Source organism: Pelobates fuscus, chromosome 12 (genome assembly GCF_036172605.1).
Source record: "Pelobates fuscus isolate aPelFus1 chromosome 12, aPelFus1.pri, whole genome shotgun sequence".
Taxonomy (NCBI): domain Eukaryota; kingdom Metazoa; phylum Chordata; class Amphibia; order Anura; family Pelobatidae; genus Pelobates; species Pelobates fuscus.
The window spans coordinates 58,401,006-58,425,231 of NC_086328.1; the positions used below are offsets into that span (position 1 = coordinate 58,401,006).

Consider the following 24,226-nt stretch of genomic DNA (forward strand, 5'->3'; position numbering starts at 1 on the left):
ACTCTTTGTGGGGAATCTGGTGCAGGGCACATTGCCTTTCGAAGTCCGCCAAGTATTCATCAATTCCTGTCTCGCTCTCTATGAAGGGTCAAAATGCCGCATAGGGTATCTTGGGCCTCCCAGCATTTTCGACAGGAACGATTACCTGCGGGGCTTCAGCATTGCGGTGTGCGTTTACTAGGTCAAGTTCGTGTGCTCGAGCCTTTCGTATATCCTCGTCCGCCTCCGCCATCAACTGCTGCACCAGTTCTATGGGTGGGTTCGGCCCGTATAGGGGGAGCCTCTCCCGAACAATTCTGGCCTTTTCGTCATCATTCGTGGTCGGGGTTTCCGCCATTGTGAAGCTCTGATCCAGTTCGGTCAGTTCTGCGATCAGCTATCTCCTTGGCCGGTTGCTGGCGTACCCTCCTCTGCTTTCCAGTAAATCCTTTAGGGTTGTACGCTTCAATTTTTCGTAAGTGCTCTCCATCCGTTCCGCACCTCTCCTAGGAAATCCAGGATAATCCCACCGCTGCCACCAAATGTTACGGTTACCCTTAGTCTTGCTGAGAGCTGGACCGCTTAGTAGTCTGGATTCCTATTGCTGGAGAGGGGAGAAGTTGCTTTCCAAAAAATTCCATAAATGTAGAATAATCCCACTAGCTATAGCACAGCTAGGATACCCTTTTGCCCACAAAACGAGTCAAGGTTGCGATTTGAGGGTCAAACAAGAACTGAGGACTGGGATGCCCAGCCTACTTTTTATTGAGGTTACATGCAAACAGGACACTCCCAGGGGGAGGCATAAAATCACCAATCACACATTTGGTGCAACCCACACATCTCCTCCCCTCAGATAAACAGTAAAACAATTATATGGTACATATTTTCAGCCAAGTTCTGGATGTACCCCAAAACCAGGGGGTACCCCTTTAAGTCCTGCACCGAGATCGATCTCATTCAGGGAAGCAACATATCCGAAAACCAGCCCGTTCGGATGAACGATTCGGGAGTTATGGGCTTCCAAAGTTTTGACCAACCGCACAGACTTTCTAGACGAAAATAGTTCCACACGTTTTGGCCTTGCGGTCGGTCTCCGTTCGTACGTAAAAACTCCACAAACCCGTTGTCATCCATGGTGGTCCAGGGGGTCGCTGTACTCCCCAGCACGAAGTTACGATATCCTGGAGGTCTTAGCGGTGTTCGCCTGATTGCGTCTCCGTTTTCAGTTCCAGACGATTGCTGGCAAACACCGCTGTTCGCACGTAAGATGGCCGCGAACACGTGCAAAGTCCCGAAATGGCGGCCACCCATACGTTTACACAAAGGATTTGTGCTGAACCATACGAACGGCTGCAAATAGGTCTGCAAAGGTGAAAATAGTACTTAAAGGCACACAATAAAACTAAGGCTTCTGTAACAAGGTGGAAGTCCTATTTGACCGAAAAACGTACACAGAAAATGTATGGGTGCCGTTCATGCAAGTAGCCCAGTTTAACATGGCGTTCCAATAGTGGAACGCACTTCGATTTCCGTCAAAGTGGAAAAAAAAGGTAAACCGTTTTCAGTTCCATGAGTTCGACGGCAAAACACCGCTGACCGCGTGTTCGACTGTACGAACGGCGGCCACCCAGCGGTCGACAATTAACCTGCGGTTAACCACCAGCCTGGGAGGTAAATTGGCTGCACACTTCCCCTTGTGCGTGTGGTCCGCCTGTTCGATAATTGGTTCGGTAAGCCCCATTTACATATAAAATATACATGAACAAAGTATTTCCACAGTCTGTGGACACGGTTTTAAAGAGACATTGTTCCAAAAAGTCTCAGTATGCCCATATAATGTTTTGCATAAAAAGCCAGTGACAAAAGGCAGTTTGTCACAGTATGTATCTATGTGTCAGTGTCTGCATTTGTATCTGCATGTGTCAGTGTGCCTTTGTGTCAGAGTCTGTGTGGGTATCTGTGTCTGAATGTGTGTCAGGGTATGTATATGTGTGCCATTATGTGTGTCAGTGTATTTATTTATGTGCCTGTATCTGTGTGTCAGTGTCTGTATATTTAAGTGTGTCAGTGTATGCATATATGTGTCTGTGTATCTGCATTTGTGTCAGAGTATGTAGCTGTGTCAATGTGTATCTGTATGTGTTTTTTAGGGTATGTATCTGTGTGTATGAATGTATCTATCTGTGTGTCAGACACACAGATACATACCCTGATACACATACAAATACACACCCTGAAACACAGACACTCTGAAACACAGATACATACTTCGACACACATGCAGATACACACACAGATACATACACTGACAGACATACAGACACACAAACTGACACACACACTGAAAAACAGATACACACTCTGACACACAAGCAGATACACAGGCACATATAGATATATACACTGACACATACCCTGACACAAAGGCACACTGACAAACAGATACACACTCTGATACCCATGCAAATGCACAGAGATACACACAGATGCATACCCGAACACACATGCAGATACACAGAGATACATACACTGACTTACATGCACATCAGGTCTCTCTTTTTTTTGTTTTTCCACATACGGACACACACACACGCACACAGATACAGACACTGACATACATCCTCACGCACAGATACATACCCTGAGACACCGATACACACATTGACATGCATGCAGATACAAAGACATATAGATACATACACAGACACACTTAAGGATACACACCCTGACACACATGCAGTTGCACAGACACACATACAGATGCACAGATACCTATACTGACAAACATGCAGCTACACAGACACATATATACATACACTGATACACTTAAGGATACATACCCTGACACACATACAGATACACAGATACTGACACTGAGACACAGATACACACATTTACACACATGCAGATACAAAGACACATAGATACACACCCTGACACACAGATGCAGATACACACACACATGCAGATACATATACTGACACACATGCAGATACACCGATATATATACTGACAAACATGCAAATACACGGACACATATAAATACACTGGCACTTAAAGGGACACTATAGTCACCAGAATAACTACAGCTTATTGAATTTGTTCTGGTGAGTAGAATCATTACCTTCAGGTGTTTTGCTGTAAACACTGTCTTTTCAGAGAAAATGCAGTGGTTACATTACAGCCTAGTGATAACTTCACTGGCCACTCCTTAGATGGCTGTTAGAGATCCTTCCTGGGTCATGGCTGCCTAAAATGCATCCAAACATTCAGTATCTCCTCCCTCTGCATGCAGACACTGAACTTTCCTCATAGAGATTCATTGATTCAGTTCATCTCTATGAGGAGATGCTTATTGGCCTGGGCTGTGTTTGAATCATGCTGGCTCTACCCCTGATCTGCCTCTTTGTTAGTTTCAGCCAATCCTACGGTCAAGCACTGTGATTGGATCAGGCCACCAGTTCTAATTATGTCAGCAGACTGCTTGTTTTTCTAACAGCATGCAGAGTTACAACTTCAGGCTTGAATACAGTAAGAGCTTGCTATATTTATGGAGGCATGAGGGGCTAGATGGTGGTGTTAACACTATAGACATGGACGTCCACAGGAGGGGGCAAGGGGGGGCACTTGCGCCACACCCCCCCTTCCCCCAGCCTTTTTCAGCTTGTTCTGCTAATTTTCGTGTGAGATTGAAAATACCGTGCAATACCGGCGCCGGCAAGTAGGTGGCGCTGTGTATGGAGAGAGACAGGGTTAGGAAGCTGCATCTTATCCCTGCATCTCTCTGACTGAATCCGCAGGGGAGCAACACATGCAGCCAGCAGAGACAGCCTACAGATCAGGTAAGTGAGGGATGGAGGGCAGAGACAGCCTATAGATCAGTGAAGTGAGGCATGGGGGGCAGAGACATCCTATAGATCAGTGAAGTGAGGCATGGGGGGCAGAGACAGCCTATAGATAAGTGAAGTGAGGCATGGGGGGCAGAGACAGCCTATAGATAAGTGAAGTAAGGCATGGGGGGCAGAGACAGCCTATAGATCAGTGAAGTGAGGCATGGGGGGGCAGAGACAGCCTATAGATCAGTGAAGTGAGGCATATGGGGGGGGCAGAGAGAGCCTATAGATCAGGGAAGTGAGGCATGGGGGGCAGAGACAGCCTATAGATCAGGGAAGTGAGGCATGGGGGGGGCAGAGGTGGCCTATAGATCAGTTAAGTGAGGCATGGGGGGGCAGAGACAGCCTAAAGATCAGTGAAGTGAGGCGTTGGGGGCAGAGACAGCCTATAGATCAGTATATAACACAGTGGTAGAAAGGAGGAGTATTGATAAAGTGCTCAAATCACCAAGTGTGAATCACTCCAAATCACACAGAAAATGTACAATAAAATAACGTAAATGGTATCGTGAGAGCAAAAGTCTTAAACACCAAATTTAAAACAAATAAGATGTATAAAACAGGCAGTATTTCCATATATCTTGAATGTCCTAAAAATACAAAACAAAGAACATAGTATAGCCTGTATGAGGTAAACCAAATTAGATAAAATATAAAATTGCCCACTCACGTGGTGCTGAGCCGTAAATAGTGGCTCAGACTGTATGAGCCTTTTAGAAAATTGATGGAGACCACAATGCTGAAAAAGCAGGTTAAGTTGATCGCTGTAGAGATCCCCTTGTTCGAAATAATGGAAGCCAAATCAGGAAATACTGGAACAAACTTTATTTGCATCAGATAGCATAAAAAAATTGAATCTCCCAAAGTTATTGCACTAACGCGTTTCGACCGTGAAGGTCTTTATCAAAGTGCTATGGTGTCAAACAAACTTAGTGTTTAAATATGCTTGAAAAAGGCGCGCTGTAATTTTTTCGCCGGTTTACTTCCGGTTTCCGGTTGTCATTCTCAATCCTCTGGTTTCCGGCTTGCGGGTCACGTTGCGTGTCACAGGGCACTTCCGGGTCAGCGGTCATGTTTCTCTTGTGTTGCAGTGAGCCTTCAGTCCTGATCATATTCAATCGTTTTTTTCAAATGTCTTTCATATACATGTTTATTATATAAATAAACAATGTAAAACATATTTGTTCCATAAGTTTCAAACATTCATTTTGCAGTCATAAAAAAACATGGTGAAACCGGGGCAACGTGACCCGGAAGTCTAATCTAATTTTGTTTACCTCATACAGGCTATACTATGTTCTTTGTTTTATATTTTTAGGACATTCAAGATATATGGTAATACTGCCTGTTTTATACATCTTATCTGTTTTAAATTTGGTGTTTAAGACTTTTGCTCTCACTATACCATTTACGTTATTTTATTAGCCTATAGATCAGTGAAGTAAGGCATATGGGGTGCAGAGATTGCTTACATATCAGGTAAGTGAGGCATGGGGGGGATAGATGCATGGGGGGCAGAGACCGCCTACAGATCAGGGAAGTGAGGCATATGGGGGGGGGGCAGAGAGAGCCTTTAGATCAGGGAAGTGAGGCATGGGGGGCAGAGACAGCCTACAGATCAGGGAAGTGAGGCATATGGGGGGGGGGGGGGCAGAGACAGCCTACAGATCAGGGAAGTGTGGCATATGGGGGGGCAGAGACAGCCTACAGATCAGGGAAGTGTGGCATATGGGGGGGCAGAGACAGCCTACAGATCAGGGAAGTGAGGCATATGGAGGGGCAGGGACAGCCTACAGATCAGGGAAGTGAGGCATATGGGGGGGGGGCAGAGACAGCCTACAGATCAGGGAAGTGTGGCATATGGGGGGGCAGAGACAGCCTACAGATCAGGGAAGTGAGGCATGTGGGGGAGAGGGGGCAGAGACAGCCTACAGATCAGGGAAGTGAGGCATATGGGGAGGGAGAGACAGCCTACAGATGAGGGAAGTTAGGCATATGGGGGGCAGAGACAGCCTACAGATCAGGGAAGTGAGGCATATGGGGTGGGCAGAGACAGCCTACAGATCAGGGAAGTGAGGCATGTGTTGGGGGGGGGCAGAGATAGCCTACAGATCAGGGAAGTGAGGCATATAGGGGAGACAGCCTACAGGAAGGGTCAGCAAGGACCAGGAAGGTAAAGTAAGAGAAGGAGGAGAAAGGAGAAGGAATAGAAATGTGCAGAAAGGGGCAGCAAGGATCTGGAAGGGACAGCAAGGAGCACAACAGGTAAAGTAGGAGAATGAGTACAAAGGAACACAATTGAGCAGGAAGGGTCTGCAATGAGCGGGAAGGGTCTGCAATGAGCAGGAAGGGTCAGCAAGGAGCGGGAAGGGTCTGCAATGAACAGGAAGGGTCAGCAAGGAGCTGGAAGGTAAAGCAGCACAAAGGTAAAGTAGAAGGAGCATAAAGGGTCAGCAATGAGCTGAAAATGGCAGCAAGGAGCAGGAAGGGACAGAAGGAGCACAAAGGTGAAGTAGGAGAAGGAACAGAAATGAGCAGGAAGGGTCTGCAAGGAGCAGAAAGGGTCTGCAAGGGGCAGCAAGGAGTAGGAAGGGTCTCCAAGGAGAAGGAAGGGCCTGCAAAGAGCAGAAAGGAACAGAAGGAGCACAAAGGTAAAGGAGCAGAAAGAATCGGAAGGAGCACAAAGGTAAAGTAGGAGAAAGAGCAGAAAAGGATAGCAAGGAGCAGAAAGGGACAGCAAGGAGCACAAAGGTAAAGTAGGAGAAGGAGCAGAAAGGGATCAGAAAGATACAGGAGCAGAAGGGGGGGCACAATAAGAAGAAAGTAGCAGAAAGGTAAAGGAGCAAAAGGAGCCAAGGAGGAGAGAAGACAGTGTCAGAAGAAAAAGAAGACTGTGTCAAATGAAGGAGAAGAAAACGAGATTGGAGCAGGAAGGACAAGTGAAGTGAACCCTCCACTTTATTCTGGACACCACCTCATAAGGCTTTGGTACCTGGGCCTGGCAGGGAAACTTTGGACCTTCTCATCTCCCCAGGTAAAAAAAAGAATATCAGTGTTAATGTGTTCACTTTTATTTACTGAGTGTCAGGAAGCACAGAGGGCTGCTGGGGAGGGGTGTCGCTGATTGGCTAGAGCGGTCAGCTGGCACTCTAAGCCAATCAGTAGCTCCCCATTCATAAAAAAGTAACATCTTTATGAACCAGGAACTAGCTATTGGCTTAGAGCGTCAACTAACCATTCTAGCCAATCTGTAGCACCCATGCCTGACGTCAATCTGCACTTCCTGACACTCCGTTTCAGAAGCCGAATACCACTGAGCGACCTGGAAATCTGGAGCTGGAGGAAACCTTTGGAGTTAAACCATTTGAGAGCGGTTTAACCCCTTAAAGGAAAGAGAGCTCCCAGGGGCTTCCTGGCATCATAGCATTTTCATTTAAATGAAGTTGTTACGTGGACCAGAATGTCCCTTTAATTTGCTTAAAGGAAAACTATAGTGTCAGGAATACAAACTTGTATTCCTGACACCATAGTTGTGAAAATGCTATTCACCCTGGCTTTATGTGATAATGACTATGCTCCTCCCCTTCATGACACTGTCATAAAGGGACCAAGCATGGATGTCATTACAATTATGCCCCCCTCCTGGAAAAATTCCTGCGGTCAGGAATACATTTAAGGATACATACCCAGACACACATGCAGACACTGACACACATCCTCATGCACAGATACTTATCCTGACACACATGCGGTTACACACCCTGACACACACATACACACATGCAGATACGCAGACACATAGATACAATACCTTGACATACAGATACACACATTAACACACACATGCAGATACACATAGATACACACACTGGCACAGACCCTGTGCTATATTTGAGAGTTGTTCTGTGTCTGTGAGGGGTGCTGCCTGTGAAGGGTGCTCTGTGTGTGAGAGGTGCTGTGTGTGTGTGTGTATATGAGAGGTGCTGTGTGTGTATATGAGGGGTTCTGTGTGTGTGTGTATATGAGGGTTGCTGTGTGTGTGTGTATATGAGGGGTGCTGTGTGTATATGAGGGGTGCTGTGTGCGTGTGAGTGTATATGAGGGGTGCTGTGTGTGTGTGGGGGGGGGAGGTGCCTATATATTGGAGGGGAAATAGGAGTAATTCATAAAAAAATACTATTTAAAAAAAAAGTATGTGTGTGTATATATATATATATATATAAATAAATAAATAAACGGTATGTCCCCTCTCCCCTCTTCTTACCTTTTTCCCCAGGGCGAGGGGAGTTGAGAATCACTACTCTACCTGCAGCTCCCGCTCCCGCAAGATTCTCAGATCGTTGCCGTGTTAACCCACGGGAACGCTCAGAATTGCTGAACTCGCGGGAGGACCTTCCTTCTCCCGGCTCCTCCTTCCCTCTCCTGCATGCCACCTGTCAGTGTCTGTGGGTCGGTGAGGGAGATTTTTGATCTCTTTGATCTCCCCACCGGCCCATGGAGACACACAGCAGGGCCAGCGCTCGGATAGCTTTGGCCCAGCTAGGGCTGGCAGGGGAGATCCTGTGATCTCCCCTGTCGGCCCATGGCCATCGCTGCACACCGGGCATTTGCCTGGTTTGCCCGATGGCCAGGTTCCCAACCCGTGAGGCTGCCGTGAGGCTGCCAAAATTATTTAGCTTACCCCTTGGGGCACTGAATTGTACCCCTGGGGGTACGCATACCATGGGCTGGGAACCCCTGAATTAGAACAAACAGGGAATAAATAAATATATAAATGGAACTACAAAATTCTGATATATGTATAGATATTCAAACTAGCAATAAAAATACAATACAAATACAGATTATACAGCCTAACTCTATTCCACATAAACAATATTGAAATAAGAATATAGAGATAGAAGGAATATAGTGTGAAGTATATATAGAATAAAATATATATTTATATGGATACTAATTTCAATAAATATCTAGCATAAATCAGAGTCATATGTTAGAATACTCTAGAGTAAACATGGGTAATGGAGATAAAAGGGTGGATGAATAAAAAAAGGGAATAGGGAGAAAAGGGAAAGAAGAAAAGTGGGAAAATAAAAATAAATAAATAAATATGAAAGTAAATATAAAAGTAGAAAAAAAATAGAGATAAAGATAAAAATAAAATGTAAAATAAAATAAAGATAAAAACAAATAAAAATAAATATAAATAAAATAACAAAAATTAAAAATTGAAAATACAATAAAATGAAAATAAAAATAAATATTAAAAATAATACCATAAAGATATTTATTGAAATTAGGATATATATATATATATATATATATATATATATATATATATATATATATATATATATATATATATACACAAGTGTAGTGGCACTCACCCTTTCAATGAATAAGTAAAAAACTGCCTTGGTGCAATCCCACGCTGGGTATGTAAAGCAAGAAGGAAAGAGATGCACTCTCAGGTCTTTGTAGAAAAATTTCGATATTATTTAATAACAGGTAACATACATCTGATCACTCCACCAGGAAGACCCATTGTGTCGGCCAATGACAGTTTACTGGAACCAGTGGCTAAATATGTTGATTTTTTTTATCAAAAAAAGTGTAGTGGCACTCCCCACATGTCTACGGGACACACGGGACTTCATTCATAAAATAAAGCTAACACCTACGATTGACGAATCGTCAATACTTGTCACTTTAGACGTACAGAGCCTGAACACCATTATACCCCACCAAGAGGGGCTACAGGCTCTCAGATTGGTTTTGAGTGAATCCACAGTATACACAGGACCTCCCATTGAATTCTTACTGGAATTCCTACATATTGCCTTGACCTGTAATTATTTTAAATTTGAAAAACAATTTTTTCTACAACTCTCGGAGACAGCGATGGGAGCGGCGATGGCGCCCTCTTACGCCAACGCTTTCATGTATACATTTGAAAATAAATACATCTTACAGAAATTTGGAGACTCCGTTCAACACTACCATCGCTTTGTTGATGACATATTTTTAGTATGGACAGGCACCATGGAGTCATTGAAAAACATGCTCACTGAGATCAACCTTGCTCCTACCTCTGTGAAATTGAGTATGCAATACGACACACAGTCCATCCAATTTTTGGATGTCACTATCTACAAATATCGTGGAAAATTGGAGTTCATGTTATACCGTAAAGAGACGGATCGCAACACACTATTGATGGCATCCAGCTTCCATCCCAGACAATTCAAGGCTTCACTACCTATATCTCAATTCCTCAGAGTTCTCAGATACAACAGTACTTCTGAAAATCGTGACATCCAGTTTCAACAAATGTCGAATAGATTCAGGGCAAGGGGATACCATGTTCAGACTCTCCAGAAAGCCCAAACTCGTGCCATTGAAATATGGGAATCTGAGACCAATGAAGTAACCAAAACTAATGCAACACCAACATCCAGGATGTTCCTCCCGCTCACATTCCATATGGGCATCTCTACGGTGAAACATTCTGTTAACAAGAATTAGGGATTACTACAATCAGATAAACACCTTCCAAAAATATTTTGAGAACGACCGATTTTCAGCTATAAGAGGAACAGAAGTCTTAAAGACATTTTGGTCAGAAATGACCCACTTCATTGCTACCAGCCTATATCGAATATCACCAAAAAAGGATGCTACAAATGTAGTGGTTGTGTGACGTGCAGCCACATGGTCAGTGGCAAGTCATTCGCACATCGTCACAGTGGCAAAAGAATCAACATCCGACATCATATAACATGTACCACAGACCACGTAATATACCTTATTTCCTGTCCGTGCGGACTATCGTATGTGGGCAAAACTAACCTCACCCTGAGGGACAGGATACGTGGACATCGGTCAACCATCACCACTGCCTATCGGGATAATTACAGCGACAAACCAGTAGCCAAACATTTTTTGGCTTTAACACATAGACTACCATCATTAATCTTCACAGCGATTGATCATATCCCACCTCCTCCGAGGGGTGGTGACAGATCAAGAATGTTACTTCAACGGGAAGCAAAATGGACATACCAACTGGACACAGTAACGCCCAGGATTAAATGAGAATATTGTTTATTCAGTTTTTCTCTGATACCATACACCTTTCTTATCCCGGTAGTCTAGGATCATCTCTCTGAGCCTCTTCTCCTGTACATTTTTGTATCATAGTGTATATGTATATTGTATATAGCGTGTCTTGCCTACTCTTTCTCTGTTTTTGGGGATACTTCTTTATACTCCATCTACCTGTAGGGACTTAGTTATAGTGATCAATTAGGCCCTACGACACTGGCATATACAACTTTGGCAGTGTAGATTTTTTATTTTATTTTATTTTATTTTTTGTATACATTTTTCTGTATAGTCTGTATATATATATTTTTTTGTATACGTTTTTTGTAAATTTTTCTTTAATCCAGTCAGTTATTGATATCGCAATAGATTTTTAGTATTACCTCATATGGCTATATTTCAATCACTATCAGTGATTGTCCAAAATATATTTAGCCTAACTGGCATTTCCACCCCCCTTTCCTTGCTACTATAGACTATGCAGTCTTTATTTGAAGTATCTATTTCCTTGTATGTGGTTTCAGTCCTTTACCTATCATTGAATACCTAGTTTCCATACTCTCCTGCCTAGAGCCTATGGCCATATCAGTCTGAAAATGCCTGATCTCGTCAGATCTCAGAAGCCATCCAGACTCGGGCCTGGTTAGTACTTGTATGGGAGACCAACTAGTATCCTCAGGTGCCATAAGCTTTTGTCCTAATCTTCATTTATTTATTTTTTAAGATTCTCTAATTAAAGTCTTCACATGGTATACTCATTTGAATACTCTGTATATTTTGTGCCCATGTTATGCTTGATTTCATTGTATGTGTTATGTATTATACATTTGTTCTTTGTATTGTTCCTACTGGGTGCGTGTTACACTATTTTAGATCCACATACATATGGTCACTTTAATTGGTGTATGTCAGATGCTGGACCAATATCAATATAGTCTCTTTTTTCATAGAAATGGACCTTTGAGTCCTCACTATTAGTGGTGATCACTGTATTGCGTGTATACCATGCTATTTGGTAGCTATTATATTCCTGTATACTCCACAGGGCTTTATGCCCTTTCACTTTATTGCACAGATAATTCTCTGCCTAATCCGAGCTGTTTCACGTTCACTACATACTTGCTCGGGTTTAGTTTACCCGTTTCCTAGCAACCACATCATAGTAATGGCCACGTCCATACGTCACGTCACATGACGCTCCACTTGCACTTCCGGGTTCGGACTAATGGAAACCGGTGTGCACCGTTTGTTTGGTGAGTAACTCCTCCTATGTTGCCTATATATTTGTGTTTTATATGTTTGAATACTGATCTTGAGGAAGACCTGAAGAGGTCGAAACCTGATCAGGTGTATGTTACCTGTTATTAAATAATATCGAGTTTTTTCTACAAAGACCTGAGAGTGCATCTCTTTCCTTCTTGCTATATATATATGTATATATATATATATATATATATATATATATATATATATATAATTATATATATTCTACTATATACCCTTCACACTATATATTCCTTATATCTCTATATTCTTATTTCAATATTGTATATGTGGATTAGAGTTAGACTGTATAATCTGTATTTCTATTGTATTTGTATTCCTATTTTAAATATCTTTACATTTATCAGAATGTTGTAGTTCCATTTATATATTTCCTTATTCCCTGTTCGTTTTATTTCATATAGTTTGTGCTTTTTTTCTAATTCTTTTTTTTCTGTGCAAAAGGGATTACAAACAGGCCTGTAATGCCACAAAAGAAATAACAAGCAGGTCAAAGATATACAATCATGCCATAAGATAGAACTGCCCAGTTTTTTTTTTGATTTTTTTTTTAAATAATAGACATGAGAAAACAAGGTATGCAGGATATGAGTAGGTATGAGTAGACAACCGCAAATAATAATGGCATGCTTAGTATAAGTAACTGCTTCCTCCTTGACATATTTGCAAGTCTGGATGTGAGGTAAATATCAGGCTAAAACTGGTGACTACATATGCTGATTATAAGAGGGAAACTACCAAACGCTTAAACTAGGCTCACTGATGTTGAGGAGAGAGATAAAAGGGATGGGAACTAGTGTGCCAAACTGGGCAGGTGCGGACTAACATAAAGTATAATTTAACCAATGCCCACAGCATAGAGTCCAGGCAAGTATGAGAGATCACAGGAGCCTCTCTGAATTTTGTTTTTTTCGTCATAGCACAGCTTCTCCCATGGTCATAAGCTTTTTCCCCCACATCTGGACAGGTTCCTTGAGACTGCAGGCAGCTGCGTTCCTCACATGCGTGTGGCCTGCTTGCTGCCCTCCGAATCCTTTGATTCAGTTTGGGTCTCCTTCCAGAGGTGAGTTTCTGAGCAGGTGGTGCTCTTTGAAATGGCTGAGCTATGGAGACCGGTAGTATAGGCTGCTGCCTCTGGTTCACCTTTCTTCACAACCACTGACATATGGCAAGAAACGTCTGTAGAAAGCTTTCCCTTTAGCCCAGCATCTGCACATCAGCCATTTTAGGTTGGCCACATGGTCACTCCGGAGCCTTGGAGAGGTAAGTATGCAGAGCTTGGTGGGGACCAAGGTAACTCCTGCTGGCCCAGAGGGGGGGAGAGGGAAGGGAGTATGGAGATCCGATAATTCTCAATGAAAAAGCCCAGGCCACCTTGGATGGAGAGATCAGCCACTTCTCCCGCCAAGAGCCCACAGGCCGTGAGTAACTGGAGGCCGCAGCCATCTAACTGCTTACGTGAGGAGACCCGGAATTCACTCTAAAGTCGCCCAGGGAGTACCATACATGGGTCCAGTACAGGGATGTTGTTTTAAAAGCTGTGTCTGGCTGGAGCTCTACTGATCTGCGATCATCCAGTATGGCTTCCAAGCCCCGCCCCCATATTTTGTGCTTTTAAAGTTAATACGCGCTTGTGTAATATATGCTCGTTTAACATATGTTTTATTATCTAATTTGAATTGCTCATATTACCAATTAAGTTTGTCAGCATACATATGCCCCTACAGCCTCTGACTCCTCAAAGTCTCTGATGAGGTGGGGCAGGATCCCTACAAAATGCGTAAGACATTGATACTGACAGGCTTTTGGATTTTTGGAAAGCCAACACTGTGAGTGCTGCTGACTCTGAACCCTGGACACATATTAAGATCGGTCCACAAGATCGGAGGGAGCACCTCTGTGTGAGGTCTGAGGTGGAATGCACGCCGTCCTCACCGGCGATCAGGAGACAGGACAGATTACAGCTCCCATATACCTCATCCATCAACAGAGTCCGAACAACAGGTTACTCTACCAACTATATAATTTGTGTTTTGGCTGTTTGCTCTTTACTCACGTTATTTTTGTGAGTTTTTATATTTTATATTTTGTAATAAAGTACTTATATATATATAGAGTATAAGTACAATTTTGATACTATTAAGCAACTAGTTCCTTGTACTGACTTGCTTAATTTTTGACTTTGTGGGGAGTTATTGTATATTTTTTTAGAAATTATATTAGCTGCCATTTGTGTTACCATACTCTGTGTTGTTTTCACAAGCAGGGGGACTTGCTTGTGGACTTGCTGGATATTCTTTTGGACTTTTCTAAAATGACTCTTTCCTTTTATACCATTTTTTATTTATATATGTATATCAGTTGTACTTATTAAGTGTACTGATGAGGTTTACTAGCTCCTGGATATTCTCACTCATTTTATGTGATCTACTTCTAGAAGTTAGATCAGTTCGGTGTTGACTTACTTTTTGTCTTTGGTCATTATATTCTTGGGATTCTTGTTCATTTAACAGATAATCGAATGTGATTGATGCTTCTTCGATATTTCACGAACCTTCTTCAATGCTAAAAGGATATGCAGATAGGACAGTGAGTAATCCATCTGGGAAGGGTTGGAACATTTGATCAACTATATTGTCTTCAATTAAGTATTCTTCAGGGATGAGGCCTATAATTTGGTTTTAGAAACCAAATGTATAGTACTCAGCATCCAATGCTAGACCTAATAATGTTTATTTTGGCAAAGTAACACTATTGGGTGTAACATTTTTGGCAATAACATAGTTGGGATTTTTACTAATGCTTACCATTGGTGTAGGTGTCACCACCATTCCTAATTTTTGTATCCAATTAGATAAACAAATTAGGGCATCAGAGTTTTTCAATAGCTGTATGGGTAAAATAAAGTTACTCGTCCCTCATGGAATGGTTATGTCCTAAGGTACATGGATACTTACCGCATATTGTAGTATTTGTCCTGATTTCAGAGCATTGCCGTCATTCTGGTATATGTAAGCATTACCTTTTAACCTTGTCCACAAGTAGTTTATCATGTCAAGGTGTATAGCAAAGCCATGAATGACATCATTGCCAATGTAAACCTGATAGCGAGGTTCATCTATTACTAAGAATACATGTTTAGCTGTCCTATCTACTATGGAAATGGATAGTAAACCTTTTGCTATCACGTTGTGACTTTCTGATTTGTCATCCATGTTTTGGATCCACCTGTTATGTGGAGAAGCATACCTGAACACTTTAGGATTAACTATCTGTTTTAACAGACTATTGCTAATGTAGCTCACTCTTTAAGTCTAGTAGCATTCCTGTTTCTTCCTAATTCATTTATTTATATGAATAGGGAAGAAAAGGCTGTTATTAACCCTTTCCACTCTGGCAAGAAATTGAGCATGATTTGTCAGATCTACAGCTTCAACATAGTCCTTGTGATAAGAAATGGTTAACATATCACCTTCCAGAGAGACATTTTGTATTCTCTCTGGGACGACTCTTATGGAATGCTCATCTACAGGTGCGATTGCATCATTCACCTGCAGAATTGTCACGTCAGGGGACTGACTATTCGTAAAATGGACCTCAATAGAGTCAGGCCTTTCTTTTAGCACATGGCAGTTACATTCAGAACATGTGATTACTCATAGGTTATGGGAACCTTAGCTTGTGACCATATAATTCCATTCACACAGTCAATAATTGTGTTGAACCTTCTAAGTATATCCCTACCTATAATCAGTCAGTCATAGGGGATATCTATCACTTGGCAGATATGGATTGACACCTATCCTAAGGATCCCTGATACACACTGACACAGAGCAGAATAGGGACTGTTGCCCCTACATTGGGTCACTTGGCAGATATGGATTGACACCTATCCTAAGGATCCCTGATACACACTGACACAGAGCAGAATAGGGGCTGTTCCTCCTACATAGGGTCACTTGGCAGATATGGATTGACACCTGTCCTCAGAGACCATGATACACACTGACACAGAGCAGAATATGGACTGTTCCTCCTACATAGGGTCACTTGGCAGATATGGATTGACACCTATCCTAAGGATCCCTGATACACACTGACACAGAACAGAATAGAGACTGTTCCCACTACATAGGGTCACTTGGCAAATATGGATTGACACCTGTCATCAGAGACCATGATACACACTGACACAGAGCAGAATAGAGACTGTTCCTCCTACATAGGGTCACTAAGCAGATATGGATTGACACCTATCCTAAGGATCCCTAATACACACTGACACAGAGCAGAATAGGGACTGTTCCCCCTACATAGGGTCACTTGGCAGATATTGATTGACACCTGTCCTCCGAGAACATGATACACATTTTCTTCCCTCCCTCGCATAAAAGTCCATTTCTTTTTATACCCCTCAGGTCGTATGTGGGTTTAGTACTATCCTATACTATTAAAATATAAAAACATTTTTTTTTCACTATTTTAATATGTCCACCTATCATATGTATAACTGAAAGTCATATGACCGCAGTCACGTGGTAATGATGCCATTTTGGCGCCAATCTTTGAAATTCATTGCAAATTAGCTGCCTATATAATGTGAATAGCCAGGATTATTTACTCTACACTTGAAAAAGCCTACTGTTTGGCGAAACGCGTTGTGTATTTTTACTTTGTTTTTAATTAAAGTATTTTGTGACTACCACTTATCTTTGATTAGTACATTTACTTTATATGTTGCTGTTTTATCCTGGCTGATTTTTTTTAAACAAGATCCAGTACTTCAAAATAAATCCCTGGTGGGGATTATTCCACCCACGCTTGGTTCATAGAGCAGTGTGGCTGCTCTGAACACTGTAAGTACGTTTCATTTTTATTCCACTGTCATTTTATATATGGAAAACACTATGGGCCCTCTCTTGTGATTTTATTTTCATAAGACCGGCACTGCAAGCATCATTAGAGGAATATCCTACACGTGGGGAGTTCAAACACCACTGTATGCTGTTTTACTCAGAGCTGGTCATAGCTCTTTAAATTGTAAGTTGGCACTCTTAGGACCTCAGTGTTGTCTGGTGTTGCAGTATTACCAAAGTTATTGCACCATTGGGTTTTTCCATCTTTTATATATTTTATATGCTGACGTCTGTCTGGGATGGTGTAAAGAATCTTGTGAAGATACCTCCAATTGTCCAGCAATATCCTACATGTGGGGAGTACTAAATATCACTGTATGCTGTTTTACCTAGAGCTGGGCTTAGCTCTTTAAATTGTAAGTTGGCACTTCTCCACGTCTGTGTTGTTCGTGATCCTTTCCGCATTACGGTTTTGCACTATTGGTCTCCCCTCTCTGCTTTTGTATTCCATATTCGACTACTGAGATCCCAAAGAAAGAACATAAGAACACTCACTCAAGGTCCACATTGTACCTATAAAGACTTTTTAATCTCCCTTTATTTTATTTAGCGCACCATGTATTTGTTGTCTTTTGTTCTCTCCATTCTTTGAAGGGTTTGAGGGTTACCCTTCCTTTCAGGTGTGCAGCTCTATCCCCCCTTGTGATCAGTACTGTAGCGCTGTTCCCCTCCCTTTCTATTTACTATCGCCCACGACATTCCCCTGTCTGGGCACTTAAGGATCAGCCGCACTAAGAACAGGATCAGCCGTACTAGGAATCTGGCTAGGTATCTCACAGGACGTCAGGCGATACTGCCAGACCTGTGATACCTGCCAGAGGGTAGGGAAGAGGGGAGACTGATACAAAGCCCGGCTCCATTCTCTTCCCATAATTGATGAACCGTTCAGTAGGGTAGCGGTAGATATTATAGGACCCCTATCCAAGCCCAGCCCCTCCGGCAAGAAATATGTATTGACCGTGGTGGACTATGCCACCAGGTACCCAGAAGCAATAGCTTTGACTAATGTGCACGCAGAGACAGTAACGGATGCCCTGATGCGAATATTTTCCCGGGTGTGATTTCCCAAGGAAATTATTTTGGATAGGGGCACCCAGTTTACCACCGAAGTCGCACAACAACTCTGGAAGATATGTGGGGTTCAGCAAATATTGAACTCTGCTTATCACCCCTAGTCCAATGGGCTCTGTGAACGGTTTAATGGAACACTTAAACAGATGATCCGTACGTTCATAGACACTCAGACTTGGAAAGGTTCCTACCCCACTTGATGTTTGCCTATAGGGAAGTACCTCAGGAATGCAGCGGCACCCCCATCGTACTATATGTGCTAGAGTTTAGGGACCGCCTGGAGATTCTGACCCAGAACGTACGCGACAACCTCCAGGCGGCCCAACACAGGAAGCGTAGATGGTACGATAAGGGAGCCAGGGACCGCAGCTTTAAGGTGGGGCAAAAGGTGCTAATTTGGCGACCCGTCCACAAGGACAAGCTGCAGGCTTCCTGGCAGGGCCCATACAAGGTTTTTGATACCACCTTTGTGATCGGTCCGGTCACAGGCATGGGAGGCAAGCGCATGCTCCATGTGAACATGCTCAAGCCATACCACGAGCGCACGGAAGAGGTAACTGCGATCTGTGCACCTGCCACTGAAGATTATGATAATTTGCCACTCCCAGATCTCCTAGACCAAGAGGGCCAGAGCGGAGACCTGGGAGAAGTACAGTTAGGAGAACGGTTAGACCCCCAGGAGCGAACGCAGGTCCAAAGACTAATCCAGGACAAGGGGGCCACGGTTCCCAACCTACCTGGGTACACTCCGTTAACCACTCACAAAGTTGAAACCCTAGACCAGACCCCCCTTTGCCAAACCGCCTAACGCATACCCGAAGCAGTTAAAGAAAATATGCGGAAAGAAATTGAGGAAATGCTGCAGTTCGGGGTGATAGAACACTCCTTCAGCCCCTGGGCCTCCCCGTTAGTACTAGTACCGAAACGGGACGGCACGACCCGTTTCTGTGTGGACTACCAGAGGCTAAATGATAAAACAACCTCAGACGCCTACCCTATGCCCCGGATAGACAAGATCCTAGACAAAATGGCCAGAGGCCAGTTCCTCACCACAATAGATCTGTGCAAGGGGTACTGGCAAATTCCATTAGCCGAGGACGCCATCCCCAAGTCGGCATTTGTCACCCCGTTTGGCCTGTATCAGTTTAAGGTCATGCCATTCGGGATGTAGAATGCCCAGGCTAACTTTCAGAGGATGGTAGATCGGCTATTGGATGGGTTTCAGGAGTATGCCTGCGCCTACTTGGATGATATACCCATTTTTAGCTGCTGCTGGACCGAACACCTGACCCACATAGGAGCCGGACTAGACCGGATTAGGGAGGCCGGACTGACCCTAAAGCCCAGTAAGTGCCATATAGGAATGGCAGAAGTTCAATACTTAGGGCACAGAGTCGGGAGCCTGCTACAGAAACCAGAACCCGCTAAAATAGAGGCAGTCACTAAGTGGCCAACCCCCCGCACTAAAACCCAGGTCCTCGCATTCCTGGGTACCGCAGGGTACTACAGGAAATTCGTAGCTAATTACAGCACCCTAGCTAAACCTCTCAGGGATCTAACACATAAAAACCTCCCCAAGATAGTAGTATGGGCCCCAGAGTGTGAACAGACCTTCCAACAGCTCAAGACGGTGCTCATTAAATCACCTGTACTTTCTGCTCCTGATCAAACTAAACACTTTCTCGTCCATACAGACGCTTCCATGTTTGGATTGGGAGCAGTACTGAACCAAGTCGGAGCAGATGGCGGCGAGCAACCCAGGGCTTATCTAAGCCGGAAACGTTTACCCAGGGAAGTAGATACACTGCCATTGAAAAGGAGTGCCTAGCGCTGGTGTGTGCCCTCAAAAAGCTGCAACCTTACTTGTATGGACAACCGTTTACCTTACAGATCACAAGTTCACAACCCGTTGGTGTTGCTGAAGAGGGTGTCAGGAGACAATGCCAGGCTATTGTGCTACAGCCTTTTGTGCTACAGCCTTTTGACTTTACAATTCACTATCGCCCTGGGAAGCAAAATGGTAATGCTGACGGGTTATCCAGACAAACAGACCTTGAACAGTGATCTGTGAGAACTCCTACGGACATCCCCAAGCCGATCCTGGCCTGCTTCAGGACGTCCTGTAAGCCTGGGTAATTATGCACAAAGCGTTGTACGATCAGATTACACACATGTGCCATGCACGGCACATGCGTCAACTTGCCCAAATACAATGCCACCAACAAATTTATTCCGTTGTCACAAACCACTTTGCTGATTTCCATTTGGTGCGGAGTCAGCCACTTTTCCACCTGTGCGTTCAGGACGGACATGAGTGCTGGTCCAGTGACTCTCTGCTTTCAGGCAAGTCAACTCCAAGACGGCGTGACACTGCCGTATCCGGGATGTGGAATAGTTCCTGGGGAGCTGGGGGGGTGCCGTTGATGTGGAGCAAGACGCAGCAGCAGAAGAGGACTCGGCTGAGGAGGTTATGGAAGAGGATGGAGTAGGAGGAGTAGAGGAGGTGGCAGCAGGCCTGCCTGCAAGTGGTGGCAGTGTCACCAACTCCTCTGCAGAGCCACGCATTTCATGCAGCCGTCAGCAGGTTTACCCAATGTGCAGTGTAGGTGATATACCTGCCCTGACCATGCTTTGCAGACCAGGTATCAGTGGTCAGATGGACCCTTGCCCCAACACTGTGTCAGACATGCCATTACTTCCTTTTGCACAGTCGAGTACACTTTGGGGATTGCCTTTTGTGCAAAGAAATTTTGGCCAGGTACCTTCGGTGTCCCAATAGCTACACATTTTCTGAACGCCTCAGACTCCACCAGCTTGTATGGTAAAAGCTGGCGGGCTAATAGTTTAGACAAGCCAGGTGTCAGACGCCGGGCAAGGGGGAGACTTTCTGACGCTTGCAGACAACTAACTGCTATTCAATGTATAACAGTGAAAAAAGTTTTTGGGTTTTTAAATGCAATCTATTGTGACAACAGATAAGCGTGGCACTGTGCAGTGGCAGAGGTTGGCAGAGTACACGCTGGAGGCCTGACACCCGCTGGAAGACACTTAACTGCTATTCAATCTTTAACAGTGAAAAAACGTTTTTTCTTTTTAAAGGCACGCTATTGTCACACCAGATATCAGTGGCAAAGTGGACTGGCAGAGGTTGGCAGAGTACACGCTGAAGGCCTGACACACCAGCTTGAAGGACACTGACTGCTATTAGCTTACAGTGAACAACTTTTTTCTTTTTAAAGGCACGCTATAGTGACACCAGATATGAGTGGCAAAGTGCACTTGCAGAGGTTGGCAGAGTACACGCTGAAGGCCTGACACCCAGACGCTTGCAGACAACTAACTGCTATTCAATCTATTACAGTGAAAACATTTTTTTGTTTTTAAATGCAAGCTTAAGCTATTGTGACACCAGATATGAGTGGTGGCACTGGGCAAGTGGGCACAGTATCCACTGTGAGCCTGACACAGAAGCTGGCAGACAACTATTTGCTATTAAATCTATTACAGTGACTTTTTTTTAAATGCAAGCTTAAGCTATTGTGACACCAGATATGAGTGGTGGCACTGGGCAAGTGGGCACAGTATCCACTGTGAGCCTGACACAGAAGCTGGCAGACAACTAACTGCTATTCAATCTATTACAGTGAATTTTTTTTTTAAATGCAAGCTTAAGCTATTGTGACACCAGATATGAGTGGTGGCACTGGGCAAGTGGGCACACTGTGAGCCTGACACAGAAGCTGGCAGACAACTAACTGCTATTCAATCTATTACAGTGAAAAACATTTTTTGTTTTTAAATGTCAAGCTTAAGCTATTGTGACACCAGATATGAGTGGTGGCACTGGGCAAGTGGGCACAGTATCCACTGTGAGCCTGACACAGAAGCTGGCAGACAACTAACTGCTATTCAATCTATTACAGTGAAAAAACATTTTTTCTTATTAAAAGCACGCTATTGTCACACCTGATATGAGTGGCAAAGTGGACTGGCAGAGGTTGGCAGAGTACACGCTGAAGGCCTGACACACCAGCTTGAAGGACACTGACTGCTATTAGCTTACAGTGAAAAACTGTTTTTTCTTTTTAAAGGCATGCTATAGTCACACCAAATATGAGTGGCAAAGTAGACTGGCAGAGGTTGGCAGAGTACACGCTGAAGGACTGACACCCAGACGCTTGCAGACAACTATCTGCTATTCAATCTATTACAGTGAAAAAAATGTGTTTGTTTTTAAATGTCAAGCTTAAGCTATTGTGACACTAGATATGAGTGGTGGCACTGGGCAAGTGGGCACAGTATCCACTGTGAGCCTGACACAGAAGCTGGCAGACAACTAACTGCTATTCAATCTATTTCAGTGAAAAAAATGTTTGTTTTTAAATGTCAAACTTAAGCTATTATGACACCAGATATGAGTGGTGGCACTGGGCAAGTGGGCACAGTATCCACTGTGAGCCTGACACAGAAGCTGGCAGACAACTAACTGCTATTCAATCTATTTCAGTGAAAAAAATGTGTTTGTTTTTAAATGTCAAGCTTAAGCTATTGTGACACCAGATATGAGTGGTGGCACTGGGCAAGTGGGCACAGTATCCACTGTGAGCCTGACACAGAAGCTGGCAGACAACTAACTGCCATTCAATCTATTACAGTGGAAAAACTTTTTTTCTTTTTAAAAGCACGCTATTGTCACACCTGATATGAGTGGCAAAGTGGACTGGCAGAGGTTGGCAGAGTACACACTGAAGGCCTGACACACCAGCTTGAAGGACACTGACTGCTATTAGCTTACAGTGAAAAACTTTTTTTTGTTTTTAAATGCAAGCTATTGTCACACCTGATATGAGTGGCAAAGGGGACTGTCAGAGGTTGGCAGAGTACACGCTGAAGCCCTGACACACCAGCTTGAAGGACACTGACTGCTACTAGCTTACAGTGAAAAACTTTTTTTTCTTTTTAAAGGCACGCTATAGTCACACCAGATATGAGTGGGAAAGTGCACTTGCAGAGGTTGGCAGAGTACACGCTGAAGGCCTGACACCCAGACGCTTGCCGACAACTAACTGCTATTCAATCTATTACAGTGAAAAAAAAATGTTTGTTTTTAAATGCAAGCTTAAGCTATTGTGACATCAGATATGAGTGGTGGCACTGGGCAAGTGGGCACAGTATCCACTGTGAGCCTGACACAGAAGCTGGCAGACAACTAACTGCTATTCAATCTATTTCAGTGAAAAAAATGTGTTTGTTTTTAAATGTCAAGCTTAAGCTATTGTGACACCAGATATGAGTGGTGGCACTGGGCAAGTGGGCACAGTATCCACTGTGAGCCTGACACAGAAGCTGGCAGACAACTAACTGCTATTCAATCTATTACAGTGGAAAACTTTTTTTCTGTTTAAAAGCACGCTATTGTCAAACCTGATATGAGTGGCAAAGTGGACTGGCAGAGGTTGGCAGAGTACGCGCTGAAGGCCTGACACACCAGCTTGAAGGAAACTGACTGCTATTAGCTCACAGTGAAAAACTTTTTTTTCTTTTTAAAGGCACGCTATAGTCACACCAGATATGAGTGGGAAAGTGCACTTGCAGAGGTTGGCAGAGTACACGCTGAAGGCCTGACACCCAGACGCTTGCCGACAACTAACTGCTATTCAATCTATTACAGTGAAAAACATCTTTTGTTTTTAAATGCAAGCTTAAGCTATTGTGACACCACATATGAGTGGTGGCACTGGGCAAGTGGCCACTGTATCCACAGTGAGCCTGACACAGAAGCTGCCAGACAACTAACTGCTATTCAATCTATTACAGAGAATTTTTTTTTTTGGTTTTTAAATGTCAAGCTTAAGCTATTGTGACACCAGATATGAGTGGTGGCGCTGGGCAAGTGGGCATAGTATCCACAGTGAGCCTGACACAGAAGTTGGCAGACAACTAACTGCTATTCAATCTATTACAGTGGAAAAACG

General features: G+C 43.6%; 1 protein-coding gene and 1 pseudogene across 1 annotated transcript in view; both read left to right on the forward strand.

Annotated features, from left to right (window-relative positions):
* SLC6A2 (solute carrier family 6 member 2) overlaps positions 1 to 24,226 on the forward strand; it is a 1,625,321-nt gene that overhangs the window by 532,211 nt on the left and 1,068,884 nt on the right. The gene's annotated exons all lie outside the window — the stretch shown is intronic.
* LOC134580127 (5S ribosomal RNA) lies at positions 11,552 to 11,670 on the forward strand (annotated as a pseudogene).